The sequence below is a fragment of the Halichoerus grypus genome, chromosome X, assembly GCF_964656455.1.
Source record: "Halichoerus grypus chromosome X, mHalGry1.hap1.1, whole genome shotgun sequence".
Taxonomy (NCBI): Eukaryota; Metazoa; Chordata; class Mammalia; order Carnivora; family Phocidae; genus Halichoerus; species Halichoerus grypus.
Genome location: NC_135727.1, coordinates 10,931,518 through 10,937,672, shown reverse-complemented (window position 1 = coordinate 10,937,672; position 6,155 = coordinate 10,931,518). Strand labels below are relative to the sequence as shown.

Genomic DNA, 6,155 nt, shown 5'->3' with positions numbered 1-6,155 from the left:
CCTTCACAAGAAGCCTGAGTGATGCTTGATCCTCTGCAGAGCTGGGAAGATTTGCCCTAGCCTTGGTTTGATCTCATCTTGTCACTTGGGCCCTGAAGTGACATTGTTCAAGACTATCTCAGGAATGTTCTCCCTTCAACTGCTTCAAATTTATTTATCCTAACAATTTATGCAACCAAACAAGACATGTAGTGTTTGCATTTCCTATCTCCATCAACATACATCTTTTTAAGTAAAAATCACAAAGGACATACTTGCCATAGGCACTTGCAGAAAGCATACATACTATCTCTAGTTATATAGGAGATCGGAGGGAGTTTATTTCCAGAATTCAAGTGCATGCCCAGGCTAAATACAGTGAATTTTGGTTAAAAGTCCTTGTTCTTTTCCTTGAATGATTTAGATGATCATTTTAACATCTCGCTAAACTGTTCAGAAATAGAATATCTATGTTAAAAAAGTAATATAAACTAATGATTATATTACAAACATGTAAAAATAATAAAAGAACCCCACATATAAGCCAAAAGAGAAAATAGTCCATATTTATTCTTTTAAAGGAAAACAAATGTACAGAACAATAATGCAATTTCACTTACTAAGTGCCAAGTGGGGAATAAACAGGCTAGGAAAGACACCAGGGGGAAAAAACTGCTTAATTATCAACCTCAGTAATAATTCTTTTTCAATTATTTTTAAGTTATAATTATTTTTCGTTCGTAAAAGATTATAGAAAAATATTGCCACAATGGAATGTGTAGTCTATTCCTCAGAGGAGCCTGTTGAGATTAAAAAGTTTTATCTCAGTAATAATTAGAACTTCTGTACAATAGTGTGTCAATAACTTCTAGTTTCTATATTATTTTTTTTAAAGATCTTATTTCTTTATTTGACAGAGAGAGAGACAGCGAGAGAGGGAACACAAGCAGGGGGAGTAAAAGAGGGAGAAGCAGGCCTCCCGCCGAGCAGGGAGCCCCACGTGGGGCTCGATCCAGGACCCCGGGATCATGACCTGAGCCGAAGGCAGACATTTAACAACTGAGCCACCCAGGTGCCCCTAGTTTCTATATTATGTACCTAGCTTGCCTAGCCATGTCTTTTCTCACTGGCATCTTGTAAAATTATGAATAAGCAATTTCTAGAGCATGGATTCCTAAATGTGGTAGCACATCGCAATCACCTGGGAAAGTGTGAAAGGAATCACTGATTTGGGGCTTCACGCCTAGAAATTCTGATTAAATTGGTACATGGTGTGGCCTGGCTTTAAGAGACTAACAAGTCACCAGGTGATTCTAAGGGCAATGTTACCACCCAGCTCAGATTTGTGATGAGGATGAAATTAAATTGTGTAAAGCATTCAGCAGCCTGGCACATGGAGTACATGCAATATGGATTAGCAATTCATAATTTTGATTACTATTAAGTTAAATAATCTATGTAGACCATATATCAAAGAACCTGACACACTAAATGTTTGTTGGTACTGTGTTATGATTATTTAAATTACATAACTTAAACTATTTTTTTTACATATAAAATTCTATTATTTAAATAAAGTTGAGTTATTTAATCTGCATTGCCTTCTATGGTCACATTACCAAATGTAAGCCCTGTGCAGCAGTTGATTTTTAAAGAGCTTAATGAAGAGATAAATCTATTGCTGCACTTAAAAAATAGACTAGAATGAAACACCTTGTCTTTTTAAAGATGAATTTGGACAACATCCCAGGCCATCCATCTTCGTGTCCAAAGTATAGCTCTGATAAGCTAAGAATTAAAGTAAATCAGAGATATTATATGCTATACGGATAGAAGGGTTAACTTTCTCCTGTTGTCGATAAACAATTGCTTCTTGTATTTAATGTTGCATAAGGAGTGATATGTGAATGCTGATGCACAAACAAGTATTAGAAAGAGAAAGGGAAAGAAATAACAGAAATAATGAAATGAAGAGGGTTGTGTCAAATTCTCATTTGAAAAATACCAGGCTCCAACTGATATGATGTTGGATCGGTGGTGTATGCTTACTTTTATGATTTTTATATTGAAATAATTTTAAAATTATAGAAAAGTTGCAAAATAGTACAAAGTTCCCCCATATAACAGTGCTTCACTCAGTTTACCCTAATGTTAATATGTTATGTAACCACAGTAGTTATCAAAACCAAGAAATTAACATTAGAATTGCTATGAACCAGCCTGCAAAATTAATTTCGATTTCACCAGCTTTTCCGGTAAAGTCCTTTTTCTTTTTCTGCCCTAGGATTCATTAAGGGCTACCGCATTTAATAAAGATGTCACATCTCCTTGCTCTCCTCCAATCTGTGACAATTCCTAAATCCTTTGTCTTTTGATCTTACCTTTTTTTTTTTTTTTTTTAAGATTTTATTTATTTGTCAGAGAGAGGGCGGGGGGGCGGTGGGAGAGAGAGAGCATAAGCAGGGGGAGCAGCAGAAGGAGAGGTAGGCTCCCCACTGAGAAGGGAGCCTGCAAGGCTCCATCCCAGGACCCTGGGATCATGACCTGAGCCAAAGGAAGACGCTTAACTGACTGAGCCACCCAGGCAACCCTTAGACCTTAATGTTTCTGACCTTAACATTTTGAAATGGTCAGTTGTTTTGTAGAATACCCTTCAGTTTGGGTATATCTGATATTTTCATGTGATTGGACTGTGGTTGTGGATTTTTAGTTGGAATGCTACAGAGGTGAGGTACCCTTCTCAGTATAACAATTCAGGATATAGAGGAGGTGGATAGGTCTCATTTTTGTTGATGTTAACCCTGATCACTTTGTTAAGGTGGTATCTGATGGACCCAGTCTCTGCTATAAAGTTACAATTATTCCCTTTGTAATTAACAAATATCTTGGGAGTGATACACTGAGACTATGTAAATACCCTGTTTCTCCTCAAACTTTTTTTTTTTTTTTTTTTAAGATTTTATTTATTTGTGAAGAGAATGAGAGACAGAGAACATGAGAGGGAGGAGGGTCAGAGGGAGAAGCAGACTCCCCGCTGAGCAGGGAGCCCGATGTGGGACTCGATCCCGGGACTCCAGGATCATGACCTGAGCCGAAGGCAGTCGCTTAACCAACTGAGCCACCCAGGCGCCCTCTCCTCAAACTTTTGCTCACCAGCTTATCATCCATTGGTGGATCTTGCTTGCAGCAATTATTAGTGTTAAAATTATTAGTTCATGGTTATTTTCTGTTATTCTCATTCCTTCCACACTTATTAATTGGAATTCTTCAGTAAAAAAGAACCATTCTTATTGAAGAGTTAAGCAGGTGAGGGAGATTAAGAGTGGCAGATTTCCAGTTATAAAATAAGCGGGTCACAGAGATGAAAAGTACAGCATGGGAAATGTAGTCCATAATATTGTAATAACTTTGTGTGGTGACAGATGATAACTATACTTCCTGTGGTGAGCATTGAGTAATGTACAGAACTGTCAAATCGCAAGGTGTGTTGTACACCTGAAACTAATGTAACATTGGATGTCAACTCTACTTCAATAAAAATAAAAATAAACAATAAAAAAGAGCTATTGCTCTCCTGCATTGACTGATTATCTATAGGTTTCCACCCAGTACTATAATTACTTATTTTGTTGTTTAAATTGTTTCCGTTTTCTCCACTGGGAACTCTTTCAGGTTGATGTCTTTGCCCCTTCGATGTGATGCTTCCTTCTTTGGGCACTTAATTTTTGACACTGCAAAATGTTCCAGAACTTTTTTGTATTTTCTCTGTCCTCGTCCTAGAATCAGGCACTTTTCCAGGTGACTCTGGTTCCTTTCACTGGAGAATGGTATTTAGAAACTAATACGTGGGTATAAGGTGTGCTCACTGCTACTGGGTATCACTGCTCCTAGGCCTTCTCAGTGAGCAGAACTTGGAAATACATATGTATAACCTATGCCTACATACACATCTATATTTATTTCTCTCTATATATCTATCTAGACGTATAATCTAGATTATATATAATCTAGCTATGTATATGTTAACAAAAACATGCATTCATAATGATATCTCCAATTCCAATCCAACACCATGAGATTCATTCTAGGACTCACTCTTTCCTTGTTTGTAGCTTCTTTTTCTGACGGTGAGAACTTGTTCTCATTTTCTACAATATATTTACCTCTTCAACGCTGGTGCATGCATGCATACGGTAGTTTCAGAGTTGTTAACCCATACCTGCATGGGTTATATTAACCAGTATATTCCAGTTATTAACTGGAGTATAAGTGTTATGTAGAGTTATTTTTGTCTTTACTTATACAGTATTTAATCAAAATATTCTTCCAAAGTAACTTAACTTGAACCCCAAATATTTTTTAAAATTTTTTATTGTTATGTTAATCACCATACATTACGTCATTAGTTTTTGATGTAGTGTTCCATGATTCATTGTGCATAACACCCAGTGCTCCATGCAGAACATGCCTAATATTTGCTGATTCTTGAAACTCCTTAGTAAGTAAAGAAACATCATTCTTTCCATAACAAGATGAAATTTATCAAATATTCCCACCTTCATTTCATCCAATAATGTCTTATGAAGCATTATCTTCAGGCAGGCCATGATATATTTGCATATTTTCGACCATTAAACATTTCTTGAGTTGAAGCCAAAACTTTTCTCTCCAGTTTCTACACATTGGACAACAAGTTTATAAATTCCATATTTAAATGATACAGAAGTTGACTTATAAGAGTCAATTAATTCTTGTCATTTAATTCTTTAGGGGTACATACTGGGACCATTACATTTTGTCTAAATGTGCATATTAATAATATAGAAGGAAAAAAAACAAAACAAAACCAAGAACTTTATTCTGGTTGTAACTGGAAGCCATGGCAAATCTTATACTATGATCTATTTTTTTTACTACTAGTGAACTGGGGACATACAAAACATATGTAATGGTATGAATATGTATATTTACAAAAAAAAGGTCTATTAATACATGCTCTGTGATACTCCTTTTGTGGAATAATTCTAGATGGATTATCTTCTTTATAAGAAACTCCTTTGCTACGCGTCTTGTTCCTGCCTTATCTTTGGCGTTTTTGTTCTCAGAGCTGCCGATATCAAGATGTCTTCAGGAAATGCCAAAATTGGGCCTCCTGCCCCCAACTTCAAAGCCATGGCTGTTATGCCAGACGGCCAAAGACCTCAGCCTATCTGACTACAAAGGGAAATACATTGTGTTCTTCTTTTACCCTCTTGACTTCACCTTTGTGTGCCCCACGGAGATCACTGCTTTCAGTGACAGGGCAGAAGAATTTAAGAAACTCAACTGTCAACTGATTGGTGCTTCTTTGGATTCTCATTTCTGTCACCTGGCATGGATCAACACACCCAAGAAACAAGGAGTACTGGGACCCATGAACATTCCCTTGGTATCAGACCCCAAGCATACCATTGCTCAGGACTATGGATCTTAAAGGCTGACGAAGGCATCTCGTTCAGGGGCCTCTTTATCATTGATGATAAAGGTATCCTTAGGCAGATCACGGTAAATGACCTTCTTGTCGGCCGCTCTGTGGATGAGACTCTGCGACTGGTTCAGGCCTTCCAGTTTACTGACAAGCATGGGGAAGCGTGCCCAGCTGGCTGGAAGCCTGGCAGTGATACCATCAAGCCTGATGTCCAGAAGAGCAAAGAATATTTCTCTAAGCAGAAGTGGGCGCCGGGTCATTTTAGGGCTGGGCTGCAGTGGGTGGCCATGAAAACAAAATCTCTTTTGTACTACTGTCATGCTTAGAACATAAGACTTTAGACTCTGTGCAGATGTGGTATGGGGACAGGACAGGCCTTTCCTGCAGGGGTTGGGGAGGCCAGCCTTTCTTCCTCTGGAGAGAAGGGCCTGAGCTGTTATGGGGCAGGCCAACTGTTATGTACAGTAGTAGGGCATCACTGTTTGTCTTTTGTTGTTTATATTAAACTTGAACTGAGGGGGAAAAAAAAAAAGAAACTCCTTTGCCATTACTGAGATCTTTTTCACAAAAGCAGACACTAATAAAGTGAAAGATATGTATCTTGTGTGGATAACTGAAGTCTGTGACCCATAATCTGTTCAGTGCTTTAAAAAAAGCTGATCTTTTAAAATACAATTATTTTATCAATCAAAGGGTAAAGAACATTTAT

The 6,155-nt window shown here is 37.6% G+C and overlaps 1 pseudogene; it reads left to right on the top strand.

The window, feature by feature from the left end:
* The first annotated feature begins 5,095 nt into the window (after positions 1-5,095).
* LOC118533900 (peroxiredoxin-1 pseudogene) lies at positions 5,096-5,913 on the top strand (annotated as a pseudogene).
* The last annotated feature ends 242 nt before the right edge of the window (positions 5,914-6,155 follow it).